General features: G+C 49.2%; 1 protein-coding gene across 3 annotated transcripts in view; it reads left to right on the plus strand.

Annotated features, from left to right (window-relative positions):
- Positions 1-27,857, plus strand: part of FRMD6 (FERM domain containing 6) — a 203,478-nt gene that overhangs the window by 67,837 nt on the left and 107,784 nt on the right. The window contains exon 1 of one of the 3 annotated variants that reach the window (XM_075926191.2): positions 16,990-17,094. The exons of the other annotated variants lie outside the window; for them this stretch is intronic. The gene's annotated coding sequence lies outside the window, so the exon portion shown is untranslated. Of the gene's footprint in view, positions 1-16,989; positions 17,095-27,857 lie in introns of those variants that run through there. 3 annotated transcript variants of the gene reach the window in all.

The following is a 27,857-nucleotide window of genomic DNA, read 5'->3' on the forward strand; positions in this document are numbered from 1 at the left end:
TGTGTGCTTGTGGATCTGCACTACATGAAAGGATACAAGATTTTAATTCAGTGCTTTGGATGGGCCTTGCCAGTGTCACCCCCAGCTCTTTTAGTCTAGCCACATAAATCCCCATGAAGTCCACTAGTTTAAAGATTGGAGCCATGTCTTTGTTCAGTCTTTTCTCCTACGTGTAGGCAACCCCATGTGACATCTTCTCTGTGCGGCTTTGCTCAGGTATATTCTCCAGGACTTTGTTGTAGAGAGACACAAAGCATCGTGCATGATACTTTGCCTCTTGGGCCACTAACTCCCATGCACTTTCCCTGTTCCCGTCAGTCAATATTTGGATGTGCGGAGCTGGGCTCCCGCCATAACTTGGTGGTGGGAAGGACTGTCCTGCTGTCCCCCTTCTGGATGGAGAAGGGAAGGAAAAAGCAGCTTGATCTGCTCTAATTTCAGTCAGACTGGAGTTACGTTAATCCTGGAGCACATCCATGGCTTTGTAGCAAGCTTGGAATAAGGCAGGTGTCCAACTTCATCACGCTGAGAGAGAAATAAACACAAAATATGGACAACCAAAGGTCACCCCGTACCAAGGAATGCTGCAAGATGAGATTCCAGGCAAGATCCGAGGCCCAAAACAAGATAGGGCTAAACTGATTTCCACATGCATCTCGATCCTCTTGCAGCCTGCTGACATGAATTCCGTCTGTCAATTCCTTTGACGGTGAGCGTTAGAAAACAAAGGTGTGGCTGTAAAATGAATCGCTCAGCTTCTTGGATGCCTGGTAGGTAACTTCATGAAGATGGGGCCTGGCCATTTGCTCGCCATTAAGATCAGGCCTGTTTCCAGTTCTGTTATTTTAATCACACAAGGGCCTTCTGTTGTAAAGCCCCAGTGATGAGCTTTAATTATTCCTTTTTAGGATAATAAATACGTAAATATGGAGCCCGACGATAACAGGGGTTATTAAAGCAAATAGACTATAATTGATGCACTCCTCCTACACAAGCATGTTTTCCTCTCATCTGTTTGTACAAAGCTGGCCAAGCCAGTTGAGTTTCCTCCATCCATATGATGCAGGCTCTGTCCCTGGAGAAACCCTCTGGCAGAGAGAGCAATGAGTTTTCCCATCCAAATCCACCAGTGTTCGCTTTTAGCATTCCATTCCGTAAGGAGGAAGGCACCGTTTCTCACCAAACCGTGAAAAGTCTTGCTGAGGCTTTCATAAAGAGGAATATCTCCTTGTCCATGCTGTTCATGGAATCCATCATGTTCCCATTAGCAAACGCAGTAAAAACAGACATGCGACATCATCTACAGAATATAAATCTAGCTGCATTTGTGGTTCTTTTCTCTCTTTCCCTTTGGTTGGTAGAGGGAGAAGAGGGGCTATAATTAGTTATGTATATAATACTGAACAAAGCCAGCTGCTCCTGGATTGAAAACTTTCATTAAATATCCTTGCCATAACTGCAGTAGCTGGGACAGATTCAAACACAATTATCTTCTGAAACTAATTTATATAATAGAGTACGAAAGGGAAATTATAATGACCAGATCTGGCTTCTTTTCAAACCATCGTGTTGGAGGATGGAGTGGTATTGGATTCTGTCCTCATAATACTGAAGGTCTCCTACAGCACAATAAAATAGATTGATATGTAATTAAGGAAATGTGACATGTATCTTCCAGCTTCAGCCTATACAAGTCACTGAATTTGGGGAGCTGGTTTGCATGAAAACGTTTTTTTCCTGCTTGGGAAAAATGGCCTTTTTGTAACAATGAAAAAGATCATGAATAACAGTCTCTTTTTTATTTTTTGTGGAAAATGTTATATTTTTTAAACATTTTTTTCAGTTGAAAACATTTTCAGGGTAGCTCTTGAAACGTTTTGCTTGCAGAAAACCGGTGCTTTAGTAAATGAGCTATTTCAAAAGTTGGGGGAAAATTGGTTCAATTTCTAATGTTTTAGAGAGAAAAAAAATCCAACTTTGAAACTTAAGAGTTGTTGCCTTTTAACCAGCGTTTTCTATGTTGAAGGCCTGCATTTCCCACCGCTTCCCTGGGAGTAGAGATGGCTCTTACAGAGCTGTCGTTATAGATGCGGCTATTGCCAGAGCTCACCGATGTGGTGTTCTGACAAGTATTTTGCTCTGCTAAATTATAACTGTTTGGCTGCATGCGTATGCTCCCTCTGTGTGCTGTCCTCATTCTGGGCAAGGAGCTGGCACCACAGACCCCGAGAGGACCCCCAAGGGCCAACTACATGATCAGATAAGGCGCAAAAGTGCCAGGCCAGGTGTATTGTCAAATGGCGCACCCTCTCCTGTTCTGCTAGTACATGAGGAGCCCCTGACAATGGACTAGCTCAGTCAGTTGTGGGATTTTCCACAGTCCTCCAGGCCAGACCTGGCAGCCCCGCTAAGCTACATCTGTAGACACAAGTACAAATAAGTTACGCATCACTCCTGGGCTGTGTCTAGACTGGCCAGTGTTTCCAGAAAATCAGCCGCTTTTCCAGAAAAACTTGCCAGCTGTCTACACTGGCCGCTTGAATTTCCGCAAAAGCACTGACTTCCTACTGTCTGAAATCAGTTCTTTTTGCGGAAATACTATGCTGCTCCCGTTCGGGCAAATGTCCCTTTTGCACAAAACTTTTGTGCAAAAGGGCCAGTGTAGACAGCTGAGATTTGTTTTGCGCAAAAAAGCCCCGATCGTGAAAATGGCGATCGAGGCTTTTTTGTGCAAAAGTGCGTCTAGATTGGCCACGGACACTTTTCCGTGAAAAGTGCTTTTGTGGAAAAGCGTCCGTGCCAATCTAGACGCTCTTTTCCGAAAATGCTTTTAACGGAAAACTTTTCCATTAAAAGCATTTCCGGAAAATCATGGCAGTCTAGACATAGCCCTGATGTATCAGGGTGTCACCCTCTGTTGTACCGAGCTACCATCCAGTACCTGGTGGTTCAATCAAAACCCCCCTATCCATCATGCTTTCATCTGGAACCCACTAGTGAACCTGGGCCAGCATGTGCCTGTTTTCTGTGGGGAGTGTGTTGGTACCAAGATGCTTCCGAATGGGGCGTCCCGTCACCACCCTTCTGGAATGAGTTCACATGACTTGTGCTTCGTACCTCTTAGGCATGAGCGTTTCCGCCACAGCTGGCCTGTTTGTGCCAGATTCTGTGAGCAGAGCCTGCCTCTCGCTCACCTTTGCTTTCTATTAGCAAAGCCTTGACTACTTTCACCTAGGCCTCAGGCCTCACACCAGGCCTGTGATGCTTCGACGTGAGTTTCAGGCCCTCATCTTACTCCAGCTCCCTTAAGGGGTTTCATGACACCAAGGACTCCGTGGTCTTGTACCATGGAGTGTTCTGAGCAGGAGCCGTCTTAAAGGCAGAGCTGTCTTGAAGGCAAACAGTCATCCCTCCTGGTAATTATCTGCTCTCAATATCTCACCAGCTGCATGTCTCTTTACAAGCCGGATATGTTTGTCGTAGGCATTCCTCACCTGTGTGGTGAGAGAAGTGCATGATGGGATTGCGATTCTGTGCATACCTAAACAATTTAATCCTCCCCTTCCCTTGACTTGAAAAAAGTCTCCAGGGAGCAGCGTTAGCTGGAAGTTATTTTGTTTAGAACGTCCCTAACTATGGACTTGTAGCTTAGGAGAAAGGGGGGTCGTGGAGGTTCCTGAAGTGGTAGAGTTTAACAGAGACATGGGGAGAAGAAGTCTTCATTGTGCTTCAAGTTGGGTTCTCTAGGGCTATGTCTAGACTACACCTCTCTGTCAACAGAGAGATGTAGATTAGGCACGTTGAAATTACTAATGAAGCGAGGATTTAAATATCCCGTGCTTCATTAGCATAAACATGGCCACCGCTTTTTTTCGAAATGGAGCTTTTTTAAAAAAAACAAAAACAAAAAACCGGCAATCTAGACGCGGATCTTTCGAAAATACAACCCTTTTTCAACAGATCCCTTATCCCTCACAAAATCAGGTTTACAGGATCTTTCAAAAAAGGGTTGTATTTTCGAAAGATCCGTGTCTAGACTGCCATTTTTTTTCGAAAAAGCTCTGTTTCGAAAAAAAGCAGCGGCTATGTCTATGCTAATAAAGCATGGGATATTTAAATCCCGACTTCATTAGCAATTTCGACGTGCCTAATCTATATCTCTCTGCCAACAGAGAGGTGTAGTCTAGACACACCCTAGGTGTCACTCCAGGCAGGCAAGGAAATGATAAAAGGTGGCAGGTTTGAAGCAGCCCCATCTCTGAGCAGTTGCTTGTGCATTTCTCCTGGATGTGCTTGAGGATGTAGCAGTTGCACATGATGCTTAGATTATGAGGCTATCTTCAGAAGGAAACCACAGAGCTCCTCCCATCACACAAGAATTAGGGGTCACCAAATGAAATTTATAGGTAGCAGGTTTAAAACAAAAAAAAAGGAAGTTTTTCTTCACGCAGAGCAGTCAACCTGTGGAACTCCTTGCTAGAGGATGTTGTGAAGGCCAGGATTTTAACAGGGTTCAAAGAAGAACTAGATACATTCATGGAGGTGACAATGTTTATTAACCAGGCTGTGATATTTATTAACTATCAATACTTATTAACCAGAAATAGTGTCCCTAGCCTTTGGTTGTCAGAGTCTGGAAATGGATGATGGGAGAGGGATCACTTGATGATTCCCTGTTCTCTTCACTCCCTTAGGGGCACCTGGTGCTGGCCACTGTTGGCAGACAAGACACTGGGCTAGATGGACCTTTGGTCTGAGCCAGTCTGGCTGCTCTTATGTTCTTAACTCCCTGGTGCTTTTTCCATTCTCTGAAGTTGAGGTTGCAGCTGAAATCTCTGTGGCCGGGCAGCTGGGTGGGCTGGGCAGGACACTGAGACTTTTACAAAGTGTCGGCCTATCCGTGTCATCTGGTTGACGCCTGCAGATTCCATCCATACCATATTCATCCTTTACACTTCCCTAGTTAAGATGAGTCATGCCCTGCGAAGGGCAGGTCAGGTGTTCTCTAGATACCTCATCCTTTGCTTCCTGTCGCAAACCCCTCGGTGCCGTTGCTGTGGCCAGTTAAAACAGCTGCTGTACTCCCCCCCAGAGGTGGCTGCACTGCAGTTATTGGCCAAGAGCTCAGTCTAAACTCTGGGTTTGAATCTGCTCTCACATCACACTGCTTTTCCAGATGTGGGGCTTGACTGGCTGCAGCGCAGATGCTCTGGGTTTACAGCTGTGTACCCGTCTCGGAGCAGAATCCAGCAGGAGGGGGCCAGATCCGTTACGGGTGTAAAATGGGGTAACTCCATGGGCTTCACTGGAACTATTAATAGGAGCGAGCTTCCCCTGCGTTGTGCTGCAGAGACGGGTTTCCCCAGTCTGAGTCGCAGGTCGATGTCTCTGTAACTAGGAGGGAAGTCTGCCCCCCTTTCCCTCCCCCGAGGAGGGCCTGTGACGGACCGGGCCGTGTCTGGGCACAGTTGAGGGCGTCCGCTCAGGGCGAATTGCTCAACTTCGGGGCTCCTTACAGCCCCCAGACTGGTGACCTCTCCACACAGGCCACAAACCAGTTCCACAGAGCGCTTCAGCAGCCTGCCTGAAGTCTCCCGAGCAAAACCCCTCCAACACCCCAGCAATATCCGTGCCCCAGATGGCCCCGGGCCTATACACAGGTGGGGGGTCCTAGCACCCAATCCCACCTACCCCGAACAAGTTCTGTCCGGTTCCAAGAAACCAGCCACAGATCCCTGGTCAATTTACCCTCTGGATCTTACCCACAAATCACGCTGGGCCAATCCTTTAGAATCTATATCTAAAGGTTTATTATCACAAGAAAGAAAAGCATGAGAGTGAGGTTGTTAAAGGATAGTACGTTACATGCACCGAATCTCCCAGTCCTCGATGCAGGCTCTAGCAGAGATGTTACAGCTGCTGGTTTAAAAGTTCTTGTTGCACATCCTAGGGTCAGGATGGGTTCACAGGTCTTCCGGGCTCTTCGATCCCTGCAATGCTGCCTCTGGGATGAAGTGCTGAGCTGAGAACAAAATGGCATCGACCACATGGCCTCTTTATACCTCCTTCCTGGCCTCTTCTTGTATGCAGCCGGTCACCTGGCCCTCAGCCTCTCTCTGCTGGCAGCTCTTAGGTCTCCGCCCTCATGCTTTAGGTGTGTCCTTGGCCCATCGAGTGCCATTGTCCCACAGGGCCTCGCTAATCAGCCTGTCCATAGCAATGCTCAACCACATTCAGAGAAATATTCAGCTTCCACACAGATTACAGATTCCTACCTACACACACAGACATTATACACTCACATAAATAGCGTACACAGGATCAGCAAACAATAAGCTCCCATTCAATACCCCACATGGCCCCCTTTTATACCATTGCTGGGGCCAGCACCCCCACCTATGGGTGCAGCCATGATCTGGCTGCTTCCCTCAAATTCCAGTAACGTGACAGGGCCGATAAGGTACTTAGATGAGGTATTTAGCTCAGGCAGCTGGTGCTTCTGATGGAAACTACTAGTCCCTAGTGTGGGACTGGACTGGGGAGCGTTGTTAAGGTACAAACCTCTCATGGCTAAAGGACCGTGAGGCAAAACACCTTAGAGAGGAAGGAAGGATGGTCTTATGGTTATGGCCCCGGCTGGGACTCAGGAGAGGCTGGGTCATTTTGCTGCTCTGTGGCGGTGTCCATCTGGGACCTCGGACAGTTCCGTTAAGCGCTGTGTGCCTCAGTTTCCCATCTACAAAGCTGAGATCATAATGCTTCCTTTCAGAGGGGTAGCCGTGTTAGTCTGTATCTGCAAAAAGAACGAGGAGTCCTGTGAAACTGAGAGACTGGCAGATTTCATTGGGTGTAAACTTTCATGGGTAAAAACCCCTACATCTCCATGCATCTGATGAAGTGGCTTTTACCCCCGAAAGCTTATGCCCAAATAAATCATTAATACTTCCTTTGTCTGTCTTGTCTACTCAGTATGTACATTCTTTTAGGTCAGGAACTGTCTCTTGTACAATGCTAGTGCAAGGGCTCTGATCTCAGCTAGGCACTCTTGATACTAACTACTTCCCTAAATAGCAAATACTGGGCCAAATTTTGCACTGTTTTACCAGTGTAAATCCAGGGTGGCTCCAGTGATGCCAGCGAGGTCACTCCAGATTTACACAGATGTAGCCAAGAGAAGAATTTGACCCATATTGTCTGACAATGCTTTCAGTGCTTTAGGCCACATCTCCACTTGCCACGCCAGAGATCAATCTTCTGGTGTTTGATTTAGTGGGTCTAGTAAAGACTCACTAAATGGAACACTGAGGATGCCCCTAGTTGGTGCTGGTACTCCTTGGCAGTTGCGAGGAGTAAGGATATGTCTACACAGCAAACTTATTTCAAAATAACAGCCGTTATTTCAAAATAACTTTCCTAGCGTCTACACAAGCCAATTGCTATTTCGAAATTAATTCAGAATAGCGAAGGGCTTATTTTGAAATTGGTAAACCTCATCTACGAGGAATAGCGCCAATTTCGAAATTGCCATTTCAAAATAAGCGCTGTGTAGATGCTTATTTCGAAATAGGGGGCCTCCAGCCCTTCCCAGGGTGCCCTGCTGGCCGCCCTCGCCACAAGGTAATTTCTGACCTGATGCCCGGTCAGAATCAATTCTGGCTGGCCTTAAATGTGATTCGGCGTCCAATCAGTGTGGATGCGCTATTTCAAAATAGCAAAAAGCTATTTCGAAATGCATTTTGTGTGTAGACGCGTTATTTCGAAATAACTATTTCGAAATTAGATATTTTGAAATAACGCTGTAGTGTAGACATACCCTGAGGGAAATTGGTGGTGGGGGTGGGGAGGTTGATCCCATCAATCTGCCACTGTGAAGGAATTAAGGTATGTCGACTCTAGCTACATTATTTACATAGCTGCTGTTGCGTGCATTAAGCTGAAATTCCACGGCTAGTATAGGCATGACCGTAATGTGCATCCCAGCACCTGGCATGTAATTCTCTATTCAAGGTCTGGCAAGGGGTTCCTCAGTCTTTGAGCTCCAAGCAGAGGAGTTCGCTGATGTGGCTGGGGGGGAGGTCTATTTATGATTAAAAGGCAACTGGCCAACACGTTTGTATGTATTAAATTAAACGATGTATTGTCTCGATAGTAGCTCTAGGCAATCCAGAAAACGCAATGGCCACAGCCAAGCCAAACCTCCTCGCTTGTCTCTAGCAGCCAAAAGACAAGCAGAGCCCATGCCGTTGGCTGCCAAAGGAAATGCGCAGCGGCTGGATTGGGTTTAGGAGAGTTCCAGGGTTCAGCGCCACAACATTCAATTCAAACAGCTGATGCTTCTGCGGTTGTGGGCAGGAACATAGGCTGAAAGTGGGCGCTTTCCTGCCCAAAAGCTCAGCCCTTTGTGGATGTCTTATAGGGTTTGTCTACACTATGTAGATGATCGACCCTCCGGAGGTCGATCTTCTAGTGTTCAATTTAGCAGATCTCATGTAGACCCCTGAATCGAACGCTGAGGGCAGCCCCCTCCGATGTCCTGTAGTCCTCATGGGAATGGGGGGCAAGACCATGTGAACTCACCGTGCCTCCGGAATTTAAGGGCACCTTCGGGATTGAAAAAAAAGGACGATGCTTGCAAAGAATAACTCGGCCCGCGCATCAGCTGAGCCTGCGAGGTGCTGGTAAATCCGGCCAGCCCCAAGCTCAGGTCCAGAGGACGACGTTCTTTGGGTGCTGTTTCCTACCGTGGCTTTTCCAAGAAGCACACTGCGGCGGGCCTGGAATATTTCCTGGCTGGTCCTGGCAGGGCCAATGCTCCGGGGAAGGAGGCTAACACAGCTTTGATTGGTGGGAAGCGACTGACCCGCTCTGGAAGGGCTGGCGTGGCAGCGAGATAGGGCTGCGGAGGCTGGCTTCCCCGCGGCACCTGCACGGTAAGAGAGCATGCCAGGCCGCCGCTGTGAGTGCTCGGCACCCGGAAAATTAGGTGGCAGGTCCGGTGCCCAAAGGTTAACAGGGCCAGCGAGGCTGCCTGGTGTGTTAGACCACAAGGCTGAGTAAGGGAGATGCGCTATTTTAGAACCCCTCCCCTAGGACGATGCACCTGGCTGCCTCCTGCCCAGTAGCCATGTCCACAGAGCCAGGGCTGTCCAGGACCCTGGGGCATGGTGCACGCTGGCTGCAGGCACCTGCCTGCACCAGGCCCAGCCTGGCCTGGAGGCACCATGTCCTGCTGTGTCCGGGCATCGTGCGACGGCAGGGCAAAGCCAGGGGCATCGGGTTTGAGCCATAACGGTTCCTGAAATGCACCCCTAGTGCAAATCCCCTCTAGCTGGTGCTTATCCACCCTGAGCTGCTTCTGTATCAGGCTTTTCTCTCCGCGCTAATGTGCACGCCCATGTGAGTCCCCCGCCACATCTGCTGATCTCTACCCAGTCCTGGGCTATGTCTAGACTGCAAGCCTCTTTCAGAAGAGAGCGTCTAGACTACAGCCAGTGCTTTCAAAAAAGCAAGCCGCTTTTTCGAAAGAGAGCACCCAGGCAGTCTGGATGGTATCTTCCGAAAAAGCACAGTTTGCAGTCCATAGCGCCTTTTTTCAACAGAGCACTTTTGAAAAAAGACGTTCTTCCTCGTAATACGAGGTTTTCCGCGGTCGAAAAAACGGCCGCGTTCTTTCGATTTACTTTTGAAAGAACACAGCAGCAGTTCTTTTTTCGAAAAAAGGCCACATTTTTGGAAAAAACCCTGTAGTCTAGACATACCCCTGGGATTTAGAGCGAGCCCCTCCAGCTGGAGATGCCAGGAGACCAGCTGGTGGTGACCGGGGCCAAGCTGTTTCTTTCCGAGCTCTGTGGCAGCTTGTCCTGCTTGGGGGACTCTGCTGTCCCAGAATTCCTGGTGCTGGGAGGAGACATTTGCCCCACAACCACAATCCTGCTGTCACTCCAGGGTGAAGCAATCGGCTACACTCACCGCCCAGGAACGAGGGGAACCTTGACTGGGCAGGAGCGGAGCAGCAGGCTCACCGCCTCCCTCCGACGGGCTTGCCGGGACTTGTGTGGCAGTTCCCATGCCTGCCGAGCGGCTAATTGCAAGGGCCATGCACGAGGATCCTGCCTTCCTGGGCAGCGCTGCTGGAAGCGGCTTCACAGGGGGCCTCCCAATGGATGGGTGGCCCCATTCGTGTTTCCCAGCGGGCGGGAGGAAGGACTTTCGTGGCTTGTTCGTACGGCAGGAGTCTGCAGTAAATCCTTGTTACAAGCTGCACTCCCTGCAGAGTGAGGAGCTAACTTAGCTCATCAGAGCTTTCCTAGGACAGATCAGCTCTACCGCCCCATGCCCCTCTCCCGCTGCAATCGGGAAGTTCCTTCAAACGCACTGATGGCACCGCTCCCGCGCTGTAGGGCCCCCGCCAATGAAGCGGCCAGCCCCACTCACCACCGGTGACTGGCCCGTGGTCATCGCCTGGTTCCAAGCACCTGGAAGAAACCATCCACCAGACTAGGGTGGGTTGAAGGTTTCCAGGCAGGGGCAAACTACTGAAGAGGGCCATTAATAAGTGACAGACCTGGCCGCGAGGAGGGAAGGAGGCCAGGGTTTTGCGGAAAGGCCGCCTCTGAGGCCCGAAGGTGGCTTACTGCACGTGGCAAAGACGGTGCTGTGGGCGAGAGAAAAGCAGGGGTGGATGCTGCCTTCCAGATGTCTCCTGCATGGAAAAAAACAGTGGAACGACCTCCCTGAGCGCCCGACCCAAAAGCCCCTGGGGACACCTCCGTGGGCCTTGGATCGAGTCCCGAATCAGTATGAATTTGATGAGTCAGTGCCCTTCCAAGCTGCCCCTTTTGGTAGTTTGTAAGGGGGATATTGTCTGAGAACCACATCCTCTTTCCTTTCAGAGAAGGAACAAAGTCTCCCCCCCCCGTTCCCCCCCACACTTGTGGACTCAAAGGAGGGGCCCCCCGGTGTGAAATTTGCTCCCTGCACAGATTGCGCCAAGCCCACGTTCTCCGTCAGCGGATATTCCTCTCGCCGCCACGCTGGGAGGTGGGCCCGATCCTGGAGCGCTGCGGCTTTTATTGCCTTTGTTCAAGTAGGTTTCTCCGAGGTGTGAGCCGCTCTCCCATGTGAGGGTGAAGTCCTGTAGAATTCCAGCCTCCTATTCCCCCCATCTCCTTCCTCTCACCTAAGGCCAGTGCGTCTGCCCCCCTAGCGGGCTCCCTTGGCACTAAGTCCTGAGTAGCTGAACTCCGCGACATCCAGGCAAAACTGGCATCTCTCAAGCTGTTCAGACGACCAGTGTAAACCCAACCGAAGTCACTGCCCCTATATTCCAGGTGCTTCTTTGGACTCCCGCGCCCACACCCCTGCTCCCTGGAGGTGCTGGTTCGAGTCCCGCCCGGGACGGATGGGCGATGCACAAATGGTATCAATCAAGCGGAAGTAAAAAGATGCTTCTCAGGCTAAAACCCAGCTTAACAAACCAGAGTGTTTTGTTAAAGTTGCTTCTTGGCCCAGACCTCCTTCCTGTGCGGCAGGCCAGCCCTGAGCCAGGAGCCGGCACACACCGCTCAGGACTGAGCTACTGCTGAATTACGTAGCTGGAGTTGACGTGTCTTGCGTTGCATTTCCGCGCTGCCCACCGGTGGGAGCTCCCATCAAGTTTCCTCCTGCTCTTCCAGGAGCATGCAGTGCTTAGAAGCATCACGCACCCCTGGCGGGGCAGGAGGAGGCATCACGTGATTGGCCTGGGGGCAGAAAGGGGAGCATGCAAAGTCTCCTCCCACCACCAGGGGCATAGGTGGGGAAGTATCCTGGCCCCGCCCCTTCCACTTGAGGCCCCGCCCCTTCTGGAGCAGACTGGGGCTACTTCAAACATTTCTGAAGTGGTCCCTGGCAAAAAATTATTGCCCAGCCCTGATCTATCAGGTCTATACTACACCCGCTAAATGGAACCCTGGAAGATCGACCACGGCAGGGACGATCTTCCGTGTAACATAGACGTGCCCTCAGAGGCCTGGTTTCCTTTTTCTCCTTGGGTGAAGAGTAACTACAGGCCCTCCGCCTCCTTTTCTTACACACGAGTACACCTCTGAGAAGTGCAACCAGACACGTTTCTCTCTTCTGCTGGGGGGTAGACCCCATGTCATCTTCTCCCCTGCGTGTTCGCTGCCTGCCTATCTCATATGTAAATGTGCCTTTGTTGTCGCCGCCTGATAACCCACTGGTCAGACAAGCAGCGACACATTCCTCTGAGTCAGTTTTCATGCCCAGCCCATTTTAAGCTAGAGCACATATTTATAACTCTTTGCACACACCCTGCACATGCATTGCACAATGGTTTTCAGGAGCAGCGTGTTACCAGTTTGTATCTGATACCTTGCAGTACGCCTTTTAAATACAGGGCATGACACACACGTTAGGTGCGGCGCATGTGTAATGTCGACAGACGGAGCTGAAGCTGGGACCTCGGGAGCTTCGTGCATGAGCCTCTGTTGCCTGAGCGAAAAGCTAGCTGCCTCTCAGCTAAGGCTGTAGAGCAAACTCATTCTTTCCCCTTAAGTGGTCTAAGTGTCACGCTGCGGGACAGCACACTACAGTCAGCAGGCGCGTGGGTGACACATCTGTCAGGCCTAGCAAAAGTTGCAGGCAGAGTCGCCAGTCACCACTAGGCCTCTGTGTCAAACGCATCTTGCATGAGTTAGATACAAATCCCAAACCTCACGCTCAGCCCTGAATCCGCATCCAGAACCTTTGCCTGCACCTAACCTAGATAAGAACAGAAGAACGGCCAGACTGGGTCAGACCAATGGTCCATCCAGCCCAGAGTCCTGTCTGCCAACAGTGGCCAGTGCCAGATGCCCCAGAGGCAGGGAACACAACAGGTAACCCTCACATGATCCCTCTCCTGCCACCCATTTTCAGATAAGCAGAGGCCAGGGACACCATTTCTACCCATCCTGGCTAATAGCCATTGATGGACCTAACCTCCATGAATCTATCTAGTTCTTTTTTGAACCCTGTTAAAGTCCTGGACTTCACAAAATCCTCTGGCAAGGAGTTCCACAGGTTGACTGTGCGCTGAGTGAAAAAAACCTTCCGTTTGTTTGTTTTAAATCTGCTGCTTATTAATTTCATGTGGTGACCCCTAGTTCTTATATTGTGGGAATAAGTAAGTAACTTTTCCTTATTCACTTTTTCCACGCCAGTCATGATTTTATAAATCTCTATCCTATCCCCCCCTAAAACTCCACTTCAGTTCTGGCCCATCTCTAACTTTGCGTGGAAAAACTGTTCTGAAAAACAACTTTCGCTCACAGGCTGTGAGGATAGTAGTAGAGAGGTAGCCGGGTTAGTCTGATCTTGCTAAAACAAAAGGAAAAACTGTATAGCACTTTAAAGACTAACACGATGGTTTAACAGGTGATGAGCTTTTGTGGGCCAGACCCACTTCCTCAGATCGTATTCTGACAGAGACTTGGCATGGCCATATATACCAAAGGAATACAAGGAAAAAAGTGAACGCATTATTAAACTGACAAATCAGATTTAGAACAGAAGGTGGGGCAAGGGAGGGAGAGGGAGGGAACAGCTGTTTATAAGTCAATGAATGGCTAATCAGGGGTGATAAGTGGGGAAGCTGTCTTTATAATGTGTAAGGTAATAAGCATCTTTGTTAAGGCCCATTCCTAAAGTGTCAAATTTAAGCATGAATGAAAGTTCTGAAGTTTCTCTCTGTAATCTGGTGTTACAGTCTCTTTGAAGTAAGATGCGTGTAGTAAGGTCCAGGTAGGTTGAAATGCAAACTGACAGGTTTTTCCTTGCGAAGGCTGTGAGGAGGCGGCTTTTCCGCAGGTACCTGTATTCACTAGCAGGAGTGAGGAGAGCATTTGTGGAGAAGAGGAGGTGGGGGCGAAATAACCAGTTAGTGAGTCAAAAAAGCCATTTGTCCGCATGGGGCCAGGATTCATTGCCTTGTTTCAGCCGTCCCTGAAAGATGCCGCTGAGCACGGCCGAGGGAATCTCTCGCTAGTGCCGGTGAATGCTCAGACCTAACCACACACAGATCACATTCTCATTGCAGTGGATAGTGGGTGCGTTTCATAGAGGGAAGAGCAAATACACGAATGGTGCGAGGCCGAACTTTCCAACCCACTTGAGGAACTGTATTAATTACTTGTTTTCATTTCCTTTTCCCCTTGCCTCCCTCCGCACCACTCCTCCTCCTTCATTTCTTTTCCTTCTTGTCTGCCTCTTTCTCTTCCTCCCTCCGCTCTCTCTCTCTGGCTGTGTCTTTTCTCTCTCTTTCTCTCTCTAGCTGTCTTCCTGGGGGGTTGCAGCACCAGGCCGGCTGCCATTTTGTTTTCCCGGCTTGGCATGTCGTGCATGCAGTGGGGGCGGGGTGAGTGGCCGGGGAACAGACTGGCTGGCATTCCAGATGGCTTTTTTTTTTTTGCTTAACCAAAATTTTCCCAGCCCCAGGGAAAGATTGAGTACCACTGGTCTAGACTACAAAGATCTATGGGAAGAAGAACCCACATCCAAAACCTTTGCCTGCACCTAACTTAGTTAAGAACATAAGAACATAGGAGCAGCCATCCTGGGTCAGACCAACGGTCCATCCAGCCCAGTATCCAATTTGCATCTCTTTTTCTGCTTTTTTTCCGAAAGAGGCTTTTCCAACAATTGGCCTGTCTACAACAAAGCCTCCTTCTGAACATCCCTTCTTCCTCGTAAAACGAGATTCACAGGGATGCCGAAAAAAACGCAGCTGCTTTTCTGAAAGTTTTTCCGGAAAAGCAGACCCATTCCTTGGACACAGCAGAGCGTTTCTGGTATCCTGGTATCCCCGAAAAGCTCTGTAGTCTAGAAGTACCCTCACTCTCTGTCTCAGCTGATCTCAGTTGCCGCGGGGGAGTGAAGTCAGAGGTGTGTGTTTTGCCCTTCGATCTGCAGGCTGCGAGCTTTCTGGCTCAGCTCCTCTGTGCATTCCAAGCTTTGGCCCTCTCGCCAGCACCCATGGGCTCCAGCCTTCAGATGACCGCATCACAGCCCCTGTCCGTTGTCACTGAGGAGGGGTTCGGGCCGCTGGGTCTGTGGAGAAGGACCGTGTCTTTGGGCTTGACCCAGTGTTCTTGGGAGAGCCAGGGGGAGGAGAGGGAGGCCGTGTGCTGTCAGGGTTGGGGGTGCAGAGATGGGTTACCAGAGGGGCGGGTAATCACTCTCCAGGGGACACATCGGCACATCTGTGAGGAAGGGGCAGGCGGCACCTTGCTCAGCCTCCGCTGGCTCAGGGATGGTGAAGGTTGTGGGCCGAAAAGCGTTTTCCCCCTGGATAGAAAACACCCAGCTCTCGGAGCTGTTGCATTTTGAACTCGCTGGGGAGCTCAGACCGAGGTCTAGGGAAAGGCAGCCACCCTGCGGACAGGAGGTCCCCCATCGCGGTGTGCAGAGCAAAATGGGATGTGGGAAATCTGGTTCAGAGCCCGCCTCCTTCCCCCGCTGCTGCGCAGGCTGCGGTGCCTGGTGCAGTGTGACGGGCACCGCTGCTATTTTATTCCACTCGCGCATCCTCAGGTGCCCACCGGGCAAACGAACTTGCAGGCTTGCCAGGCAGTGCTGCTTGAGTCCCAGGGGAAGGCACCAAAGGTCACGGGCTCATTGCCAGCTTTTCTCCCACGAGAAGCTGCCTTTGGGTCTCAAGAGACTTTTGTGCATAGGCCCGGTCCAGCTTACGGCTCTGGTGCTGTCCAGAGCAGGAGAATCTGCCTGCCAGAGTCTTACGGATCAGGACCGAGACTGGGAGACTCGTCTGACTTTAGATGGCACCAGAAACCTCACGTGATAACGAGTGAGAAATATTGCGCATGGCCATTCCAGGGACGTCTCCTTAGAACTGAGTTTCATTGGGACTTGCCCGCCTCTTGACTTGCTTTCCACCAGTGTGTGTGGCCGTGGTGTCAGGCACATTAACATCGCGGGAAAGTGTATTTCGTGTGAAACCCAGATTGCTCTCACCATGAAAACCAATTTTTTGGGGGCAAAAAGTGGAGTCTCCCAGTCAGAGAAGAGACACAATTCCACGTGACCATCGCAGAGCTTGGAGAGTGAGCAGCCGTTCCTGAGGGGTGTTCCCCCAAACCATTGGGGGAGGTGGAGATATTTCAAACGGGCCCCGACTTGACTCGCATGGAGTGAAATACTGCCAAAATGCCCAATGTCTTCAGTGGAGCAGGTCTTTAAAAACTGTAGTTTGAACCTCTCTAGACTGGCTCCTGACCGGTGCTGAACCTGAGAATTTCCCGGACCACGGGTGGTCAATATTGTCTAGCAGCATCACCAACACTTCCACTGCTCACTGGGCTCTTAAAAGATATTTAGGTGTAAATTAGAGCTAAATAACAACACAGAGCATTGAGAGTCAGGACTGGTGGCTGTAAATAAATGTATGGGGCCACACCCATAAAAAGTGTATAACTGGCTAACTAAAATCATGCCGGACCACGGATGTTGCCGGACCAGAGAGTTCTGGACTAGAGAGGTTCACCCGGTAGACTGTTTGCAGAAAATTAGTGATGAGGAAAATGGGCCAAATTCTGCCTTCTCTTCAGTGGTTCTCCCAACACTGTTCATGACCTGTGAGGGGTGTACGCATTCGGGAGAAGCAATGGGAACACACCTGTCAAAATTAGGTTCTTTGGACACAATCTGAGAGGGTGGCAACCTTCCCACCCAATGTGTGTGGGCTGTGTGGACATTCGTGGCTGTTCAGTCACTGTGCTCCTCTAATAAGCAGGTTAGCTGTCGTCAGGGTTTGTCCAGGCGGGTGGAGAATATTTTTACAGAAGAGCAATCTTAATAACCGTGAACGAGGCACAGCTAAGCAGACAGGGTTGATCAGGTGACTTACTGAAGCTAGCTAGGCAGGGCCATTTTCCTTACATATTTATAAGCTTTATTTTCTGGGATTGTTTCCAGTGACTCACACAAGGAATTATGAGATCCCTGTGAACTTTCTCTCCTCGAGTGGGTGGTAAATGAAAGACTCACTGAACGTTTGTTGTTATCTTCACGCCAACCCTTCATTTCCTCAAGGAGAAGGTAGGTGTGCCTCTTCTTGCCCCATTTCTGCCGTAGCTCTCTGGCCTAAAACGTGCCGGGTGGAAATTGCTCTCCTCCTTGGCACACATCCCGTCGCCGATGGGTAAAGGAACGTACAAGATGGGAAGCATTCAGAATGGCGTCCCTAACATCCAGCCCTACTGTCTTTCCTCATCAGCTAGTGAAGCTCTTGGTCTCCGGGGGCACGGATGGGTTCTCCATGCCCACTGGGCCTCGCGTAGGAATAGCAGCTGGCTGCTTGCTTCTAGGAGTGGGCAGTGTTTCACAGAGCATCATGTTCCCACACTAAGGTATCCGTTTGTCGTACCGCTGCGGTGAAAGCGGCCATGATGCAAGACCGGAACTGTCTTGGCATCTGGAGGGATCTCCTGGTTGCGAGGCCATCATAAGCCCTTGAGACTCGGGCTCTGGTGAACCCTAAATGCTGAGGGTCTGTGGGCAACACGGATGCTATGGAGCAGGGTCAAGACACAGACCACGCCAGGATCCAGGAGGCCAACAGCAGGAATTCTAGCTTAGGGCTAGGCCAGTTTTCCAAAATGGAGACAAAGCCAATCTCAGAAATGTTCATAGACCAACAAACAGCATTGGGGATAGTGGCTGGTTTAGGTCACTGGAACTTTTACTTTGAACAGGCTCAGCAATGGGGAAGGGGAGGGGGCAGTTTCCCTGGGGCCTGGTGATTCAAAGGGGTCAGGGACTCCAGGTGGCATGCACCATGTGGCTGTGGGACCGTTGCAGTCCTGGCGGAGCAGAGGGCTGGCTTTCCTGGCCTCACCCTTTCCACCTGACGCCCCGCCCCTTCCCCTTCCGCCACCCCTTCCCCGTACCCCTGAGGCCCCGCCCCTTTCAGGAGCACAAACCTGGGGCACCCCTCACCCCCTCCTTGCTCAGGAACCCAGGGAGGCTGTCGGTGCCCCGTCTTTGAATACATTTGCAATGTGTCCGTTTTGGCCTCTTTTCCTTTCACTTTTTTCTTTACTCAATTTACTTTATGCTGAAGTCATCTCAAAACAGAAACCTGAAACTTTCCCCTTTCAAATGGGAGGTCTTGAACATTGTACATGTTTTTAACGGGCCTTTTTTTCAAGTCACGAAATTCATCCAAACCAGCCCCTTCCCGCGAACAATTTCAATACATCTGCATGTAATGGTCAAAAAAGGTCAGTTGAAAAATTCGTCCCCTGTTCTGGCCCCGGCTGGGCACTGCGTAAACCAGACTGACCCATAGCCAGGGTGACCAGATGTCTTGTTTCTAAAGGAGCAGCCCTGCACTGAAGCCATCCTACAGCCAGCCTGACTTTTTATTAAAAACAGACCAATTGTCCCTTACTTTCTGTCTCTCCCCCCAATCAGTACAGGCAGTCTGCCAGATCCCTGCTTGCCAGAGGCAGACAGAGCAGCCCTCTTCCCGCAGCAAACAGGCTGCTGCTCCAGCTCCTTTCGGTTAACGGTTCACCGGAACTGGTAAGCATCACCCATTAAGGGTGATGTTTACCAGTTAACCTTTCTCATCCCTAGAGGTTAGTCGTTCCCCCAGGAAACTGCTTGTAAAAAGATCACAGAGATGCATTGAGAGGTCAAACTGTGGACTCATTTTTATTCAAATCGCCCAGCTCTCATGTTTATTCATCTGGATTGATGCAGCCGACGGTGTCCTTTTTTAATACTACAGCTTGAACCTCTCTAGTCCAGCACCCTCGGGACCTGACCGATTCCAAACGAGAGAATTTTCTGGACTGTAGTAGGTCGATATTATCTAGCAGCGTTACCAACACTTCCACTGTTCAGTGGACTCTTAGGGGACATTTAAGGGTAAATTAGAGCTAAATAACAGAACAGGACTGAGAGCCAGGCTGTAAACAAACTTGGCCACACCCGTGAAAAGCGGACATCCAGCTCACTCAAATCATTCTGGACCACGGATGTTTCCGGACCAGAGAGTTCTGGACTCAACCTGTAACAGTCTTATCGTTAATTGAATTGCAGGATGATGGTCAAATAATTGCAGACACAACATGGAAAGTCATGGAAAAATAACACTGAACATTTATTAATTGCCATAATTCGGAAAAGCCAGAGAAGGCCTATTTGTTGAAGAAAAATTTGCTGGGAACAATATAATCATTCAAGTACTGTGTCAGGCCTGCTAATTTTTTTGATGACCAGACATTTTGACACAACTGTTTTGTAGTTATGAATGTGCAGAGCTGACCTCAGGACTGGCCGACAGCCGCTAAGGAAGGGCAGCAAGATCCCTGCCATACAGGGGGCTGACAGTGGGAACCCTGGTCATCTGGAGCTAACAGCAGGAATCACCCAGCTGACAAAATTGTGACAAATGCCTAATATTGCGGAGTCCTGATACTGCAAACGAAGCAGGGCCATGCAGTCATCTGAATCAGCAACATGTGTTTTTATAAACTAACCAGAAGGCAGAGTGAAAAAGGCAGCAGTAAGGTTTGGTTCTTGGCTTGGTGTAAACTGGTGTCGCTCTAGAAGAGCCTCTCTGATGTACCCCATGGAAGATTCGGCCCTACGCATTCACGTAAAGTCACAGAACGGCTGAGAACACCAAGCTGCCCTGTCTCACCCTTTGGGGTTTCCACCCCATGTTTGTAGCAGCAGCCGCCTGGCTAATGAGGTCACAGCCGGGGCAGATCGGACATGAATATCCAACAATCCGGGTGAGACAACCAAAATCAAGATGGGCTTTGGCGCTGAAGGGCGGTGGCCATTTCCCAACGCCCCCGTGAAAGCGACTTTAAATCGAAAATAAAATAAGTGGCTGTTTGTTTTCTGTGTTTCAGATCAGAGCCGGTAGCAGGAGGCCGCACTAGAGTGATCAAAGACTCTGATGGAGACTTGAGGAGTGTCTGAACACAGCACATTGTTTGGGGCTGAACTAGCTTGTGGCATTTGGAACAGAGCCGGTGAGAGCTGGCCATCACTTAGCTGTAGTTCCTTACTCCAGCAAGTAAGGTCTGCCTTCAGCATTATGAAAATGTCTCACTATTTACACCAGGGCTACTCAATATGCAGCCTGTAGCCCGTTTGTTTGTGGCGTGCTGCGCAGGTTGGGTTTACTATGTGATTTGGGTTGATCTGTGTTTTAGTAGTTCAATTCCTGGACTGTTGTGAAGCCAAAACAAAAAAGTAGTCAATAGAATGGCCTTCTGTTGAGATGCGTTTTAGTAGTTCAATTCCGGGACTGTCATTGCTCATTACAAGCGCTGTCATACAGGTGGAAATCAGGTAAATATTGCATTTGATTAATATCAGCACAACTGACTTCAATGGGGCCTGTGTGTTGTGTAGTCTTGCCTTAATCTTCGTATTCATGCCTGTCAGTGTGAAAGAAGCTATTTGCATATATTTGCATATATATTTGCATGTATATGCAACTTCAGTTGCGGCCCATGCCGTGTGCTGTGATTATCATTGTGGCGCCCAGAGCTTCCAAAATTGAGTAGCCCTGGTTTACACGTTAGCAACCAGACTATAAGAACATAAGAATGGCCCGACTGGGTCAGACCAATGGCCCAACTAGCCCAGCTTCCTGTCTTCCAACCATGGCCAGTGCCAGGTGCCCCAGAGGGAATGAACAGAACCGAGAATCATCAAGTGATCCACCCCCCCGTCGCTCATTCCCGCAAACAAAAGCTAGAGACACCATCTCTAACAGCCATTGATGGACCTAACCTTCAGGAACTTAACTAATTCTCTTTTTAACTGCATTAGTGTCTTGGACTTCAAAGCATCGTCTGATAAAGCGTTCCACAGGCTGTCCTGTCCGTGTGTTGTGATGAAATACTTTGTTTTGTTTATTTTTATACCTGCTGCCTATTCATTTCATTTGGTGACCCTTAGTTCGTGTGTCATGGGAATGAGTAAATAATACTTTTTTATCTGCTTTCTCTAAACCAGTCATGATTTTATAGACCTCTATTACATCCCCACTTTGTTGTCTCTTTTCCAAGCTGAAAAATCCCAGGCTTATTAATCTCTCCTCATACGAAAGCTGTTCTATACCCCTGATCATTTTTGTTGCCCTTTTCCGTACATGTTCTAGGGTTGCCAGATGGGTTAACCAAAAATACCGAACACCTCCTCCCCCCCCACAATAAAAACACTGGGGAAAAATTCTGTTGAGGGGGGAAAAAAAGGGGGGAGACCAACATTGTTGAGCACAAAAAAAAAGACTCTGAGAGTTATTAAGCAAAAAAAAAATAAAAATAAAAACTAAAACAGCATGGCCCCTTTCAGTGCGTGCAGAGTCAGAATAGGGATAGGAACAGAGGAGCGGTTGAGCACTAAGACCTGGGGAAGGCATTGCTTCCCCTAGGTCTTTAGGCTTTTTGCCGGCAGCCATTTTGTTTTCTTGATCAAGCCAGAACGCAGGTTCCCTGCAGAACCAGGTAAGCAGGGAGCCCAGGGGTTGGGGGAGGTGTGTCGGGTATCAGGGAAGGCCGGGGACTGGGCCCAGTTGCCAAGTGTGTCGTAGGGTTGCCAGGTGTCCAGTATTTTCATCTTGTGGCAGAGGAAAACAACCAGAAAATACTGGACATTTTGGGTGCCCGGTATTTTCTGAATTTTTTTACCAGATAGGAGGCGAAAATACCGGACTGTTTGGGTCAGTACTGGACACCTGGCAACCCTAACCTGTTCCAATTCCAATATAGCTGTTTTTTGAAAGGGGGTAACCACATCTGCACGCAGTATACAACATGTGGGCCTACCGTGGATTTATAGAGAGATCTTTACTGTCTTATTATCTAGTCCTTTCTTAACAGTTCTCAACGTTCTGCTAACTTTTTTGAGTGCTGCTGCACACCGAGTAGATGTTTTCAGAGAACTGTCCACAATGACACCAACATCTCTCTTTTGAGTGGTAACAGCTAATTTAGACCCCATCGTTGTATACGTATGGTTGGGATTATGTTTTCCAATGTGTATTTATTTTGCATTTATCAGCACTGAATTTTGTCGTCCAGTCACCCAGTTTTATAAGACCCCTCTGTGACTCTTTTAATTTCCTTTGGACTTATTTATCTTAAGTAGTTTTGTATTATCTGCAAATTTTGCCACCTCACTGTTTGTTCCTTTTTCCAGGTCATTTATGACCAGTACTAATCCCAGTATAGACCCTGGGGGGCACTGCTATTTACCACTCTCCATTCTGAAAACGGACCATTTATTCCTACCCTTTCTTTCCTATCTTTTAAACAATTACTGATCCTTTCCTCTTATCCCATGACAGTTTACTTTGTTTAAGGGCCTTTGATGAGGGGCTTTGTCATAGGCTTTCTGGAAATCTAAGTACACTACAGCCACTGGATCTCTCTTGTCCACAGGCTTGTTGGCCCTCTCAAAGAATTCTAGTAGATTGATGAGGCATGATTTTCCTTTACAAAAACCATGTTGACTCTCCCCGACAAATCGTGCTTAGTGCTTATCTAGGTGTCTGATCACTCTGTTCTGTTCTGTAATTGCCAGGTTCGCCTCTGGGGCCTTTTTAAAAAATTGGCATCACATTAGCTATTCACCTGTCATCTGGTCCAAAAGCTGATTTAAATGCGAGGTTACAGCACTGGTTGGTTAGTGCTACAATTCCGCATATGAGTCCTTCCGAACTCATCTGTTCCTGGTGACCTATTACTGTCCATGGCCATGTTAGAGAATCATCTCAAATGTAATGCTGGGATTCTGCTTTCAGTTCCCTCCATCTCTCCTGGGCTCTCCTCCCCTCTGTTTCCTTTCAACAGTCAGTTTGCATGACACTGGCTGAATTCCCCACTGCTGTGGCCTGAGTGTGCTAGAGGAAGGTTACAGATGCAGGGAAGACTTATCCAAACATTGCTCAGCTTGGAAAATAGGCATATTGTATTGATAAAAAAATACCCAGTGAATTGCTCAATCTCAGAGAAGGAGAAATGTGTGAAGAGAGTCCAATAAAAACAGCTCTGTGGCTCTTCTAGGCTGAGGCAGGTTGGAAGCAGCTGGGTTTTCTTTACCTTGGCACAGTGAACGAGACAGCAGGACACAAGCAAACAGAAGGTCTGTCCAAGGAGCAGGCCCGGAATGCAGGAAGTAGAGGGCTTTCGAAGCACCGGAGACACAGGAAGGCATATTTGACCATCTCCGGTATTCTGGCATTTCAGGTCATGCTTAGTTTAGGTTACGCTGCAGACGTCAGATGATAATGGCCCAGTCACGTGACTTGCTGGTGGAACGAGGAAATGGTGAATGGCTCGCGTCTACTGTACGGAAGCACCTGACTTTTTGGAAGCCCTGCTTGTGCCTCATGGGGTTGAGGGAGGCACAAGGAGCTCAGATGACTGATATAAATTCAGTATAAGCAAAGGTCGCTGGTGGGGCCACATCCGGCGTATGGCGTCCAATTCTGGGCCCCCCATTGCAGAAAGGATGCGGGCGCATTGGAGAGAGTTCAGTGGAGGGCAACCAAAATGATGAGGGGCTGGAGCACATGAGTTACGAGGAGAGGCTGAGGGATTTGGGCTTGTTTAGTTTGCAAAAGAGAAGAGTGAGGGGGGATTTGAGAGCAGCTTTAACTACCTGAAGGGGGGTTCCGAGGAGGATGGAGAGAGGCTGTTCTCAGTGGTGACATGACAGAACAAGGAGCAATGGTCTCATGTTACAATGGGAGAGGTCCAGGTTGGATATTAGGAAAAACTATTTCCCTAGGAGGGTGAGGAAGCACTGGGATGGGTTCCCTAGGGAGGGGGTGGAATCTCCATCCCTAGAAGAGTTCAAGACCCGGCTTGACAAAGCCCTGGCTGGGATTATTGAGTTGGGGTTGGTCCTGCTTTGGGCAGGGGGCTGGACTCGATGACTCCTGAGGTCTCTGCTAGCCCTGGGATTCTGCGATTCTATGATCACCCGGGTGCAGAGGTGGGTTTTCGGTGCGCTGCTGCGTGGTTGCTTCGCACAGAGGTGACCTTCATCCACGGTGAGTCTGTTTCTCAGTGGAGTCTTCACTCACGCCCCGGATTCCTCCGCCTCCCAAGCCACCTCTGGCAGCAAAAGGGGCTAGTTCAGCAGACAGACTCTGACTGTCCCCACTGCCCCTTCAGGACAGAAGGAGGGACCTGTTTTTAATTGATTAGCCGACACGCATATGCCATCCTAGCAGAAGAGCGTTAAGCAACATCAGTTGCCAAGTGGCAACTGAGATGGCCGATAGGTAGGGGCTGGCTCTGCATAACGTAGCTGCTATTCTAGAAATATTATCGCCTTTTGCGGGACTTGCGGGCCCATGCAATAGAGAAGGCCAAATATTGGTTGGGTAGCAGCTTTATATTCAAGAACCCCATAAATAAGAGCTCTAATTTTACAAGGCGTCCAGTCCTGCTCCATCAAAGACAAGTGGAGTTTTACTGTTGATGAGGAGGCGGAAGGATCAGGACTGAGACGATGAAGGTGTTTTCTGTAAGGAGCGGCAGGCCTGAGTTCCGCCGATGAATTTCTAACACATGGCAGAGAGGCTGGTGGAGGGTTTGGTGCTAAGAACTAGAGAGAGGCGTACACCTGAACAGCTGGACACTGGCTGAAGTTATTGTCCCAGACTGAATGTGGTTGCTAGCTCTTTATGATACTCGAATTCCCGAATGATCTGTCATGTAGAGCCATGGTGTCCAGCACACTAGCCACATAAGAACGGCCAAAGGTCCATCTAGCCCAGTATCCTGTCTGCCGACAGTGGCCAGTGCCAGGTGCCCCAGAAAGGGTGGTCTGAAGACAATGATCAAGCAATTTGTCTCCTGCCATCCTTCTCCAGCCTCTGACAAACAGAGGCCAGGGGCACCATTCCTTACCCCCTGGCTAACAGCCTTTTATGGACCTAACCTCCATGAATTTATCTAGCTCTTTTTAAAACTCTGTTATAGTCCTAGCCTTCACAGCCTCCTCTGGCAAGGAGTTCCACAGGTTGACTGCACGCTGTGTGAAGAAGAACTTTCTTTTATTAGTTTTAAACCTGCTATCCATTAATTTCACTTGATGTCCTCTAGTTCTTCTATTATGGGAACAAGTAAATAACTTTTTTTTATTCAGGTGCCCCAGAAAGGGGCTGGTCATGCCACTGGAATTAAGGTGGCATCCATGTCTCCATCTTAATCCCGAACATTGAAGAGTTTATAATTTAGCCATAAAAACTCACTCTGGGCTATGCTTTTTACACCTCTCTAACTCATTTTTGGCTTTTTTCTTAATACCCAAAGCTCTCAAGCTCCAGCCTGGGAGCCCAGAATGGGGACCTTTGGAGAACTCATTTAGAAAAGTGGCTTCTGTAGATCCATAAGACAGGTTGAACCTCTCTGGTCCAGCAACATCCGTGGTCCAGCCTGATTTGAGTTAGCCGGATGTCCACTTATCACGGGTGTGGCCAAGTTTCTCGTGGTCCCATAAAGTTTGTATACAGCCACCAGGCCTGGCTTTCAGTGCTCTGTGCTGTAATTTAGCTCTAATTTACCCTAAATGTCTTCTAACAGCCCAGTTAGCAGTGGAAGTGTTGGTGATGTTGCTAGACAATAGTGACCTCTCGTGGTTTGGCAAATTCTCTGGTTCGGCACTGGTCAGGTCTTGAGGGCATTGGACTAGAGAGGTTCAACCTGTCGTAACTTCTGCCTAAAATTCATCTGGACTTTCAGTCCAGAGATGAGGGAGCCCATGAGCTATACTCATCGTCACCAGCCCCGCAGCAGTTCTCCTGCACTGTGCTAAGGGTCTTCTTACTCAACAAGCCCCATCAAAATACTAATCGATATGCTAAGCTGCTTGAAATTGTCGTGAGCCACTAGCGGGATCAGGAAAACCACATACCTCCCTACAGCCCGACACACCATGTGAAATTCAGGACTCGCCCTTTGGGATATGAGCACATGGTTGCACTAGATGAATGCCCATCAGTCCTCCAGAGAGTCAAACGTGTGCTGCAGGCAGAGACTGGAGGGACTAAGGGTTACCGGGGCCTGAGGCCCTGACGTCAGCAGGGAAGGAGAGGTGTTTTGCTGTGCTAGTGGGAATCTGGGAACCAAATGTTTGGATGCGATAGCAAAAATGAAGAACCTTCCGGGGGTAGCCGAGTTCGTCTGTTCAGGATAAACTTAAACAACAACAAATGATCTGGTAGCACTTTGTAGACTAACAAAACATGTCGATGGTTTCATGAGCTTTCGTGGGCACAACCCACTTCTTCAGATGATGGGAGTTTTGAGTTTAGGATGTGCAGACCCAATATAAATAGGGGAGAAGGGGGGGGGAGGGGAAAAACGGAAGGAGGCAGGAAACAAGGAGCAGAGAGTATGAAAATATCAAAGGGAAAACCAAATATTTAAATATTTGCCAACCGGGGGCATCGAAAGACACAGGATGGGTGACCGAAGTGGGGGGAGGCGGCAAGGGAGCCCATGTAACCGGTAGTTTTCTCTCTTCGTGGTTCCTGGGGAAGGTTCCCGCAGAGGAGGGTGTGGTGCCGCGAGTGCGGTGTATGTACAGAGAGTGTGGTGTACGTACAGATGATCTCGTGGAACGAATGTTGAGGCTGATCACTGGCCATGAGGGCTCTGTCACCGACTTCTGGCGTGGCCTTGGTCAAATCACAGAACTTCCCCATCTTTCACTTAGCTTCTGTATGGAAAACAAGGATCACAGGGCAGGGTTTGGTCCTGCTATAATCACCTAGGTATTTCCCGGGCATAATGTTTGGTCCAGGTCGCTCCTGGCAGCTCCCGGGTTGGGTGTGTGTCCCAAGTCCTGCTGTGCTCCATCCATCCCTGTCCAGTGTCACAAATGCACAAGTTAGAGCAGCCATCAGACTGTGCCAAGGGCTGAGCTGGCCAGGATGGAGTCACACCACCCGGGTCTCCCCCTGCACACTCCAGGGACTGCATGGAGGGCAGCTTGGCTAAAGCTATGGATTTAGAGATCACACTGCTTTGTATTGCCAAGATCTAGCGAGGAAAATGTCCGTGTAAGCACAAAGTACTATTATTAGTTACCCTGTGGCATATTGCAACCTCCCTGTAACCACTGGTGACCGAAAGAAGAAATCCAGTGATCCAGAAACGTATGTTTAACAATCTGCATTCAAGGTATAAATCACGGGAACAGTGGCTTATGGAAATGCAACTAATCTCCTGCCAAATGTAGTAACAGCAGAGAACAAAACCAGGTCATTAGATGCATTGAATCCAGCCCCTGGTGTGTTTGTCATCAGTTACAGCTCCTACCGTTCACTAGGCTTTGTTGATGCTACTGTCCCTTCTCCTATCAAGTGGTGAAATGAATCAAGTCTCACTAGCAGCTGAAGCTTAAATGATTTAAGGGGAGTTCTATTTAATAGATCGCGGTTTGGCCCAACATGCTAGAACTACCGTGAACAAACAGTGCATGGAAAAAATGCGTCCGGCAGACAAAGCCCTCCTGCTGTGAATCATAACCCGCCAGGAGCAAGGTGGCAGAAAACAAAGGACCCAAAAAGCAGAGCTAGAGCCTAATCTGGCAAAGAGAGAGCATCCATGTTTGGAAATGATTTCTGCCCCAAGGTTCAGCCTACTAAATGAGCTACAGACGAAGGTCATGATGGGACTAGAAAGCCATACTGCACCCAACCTTCATGTAAGTGACCATGCCAAAGGGCAGATCTACACTTACTCAGAGATCAATGCTCTGGAGATAGATCTTTCAGGGTTCCATTTAGTGGGTCTAGTAAGGACCCACTA

This window comes from Pelodiscus sinensis, chromosome 5 (assembly GCF_052426305.1).
Source record: "Pelodiscus sinensis isolate ZL-2025 chromosome 5, ASM5242630v1, whole genome shotgun sequence".
In the NCBI taxonomy this organism is placed as follows: Eukaryota; Metazoa; Chordata; order Testudines; family Trionychidae; genus Pelodiscus; species Pelodiscus sinensis.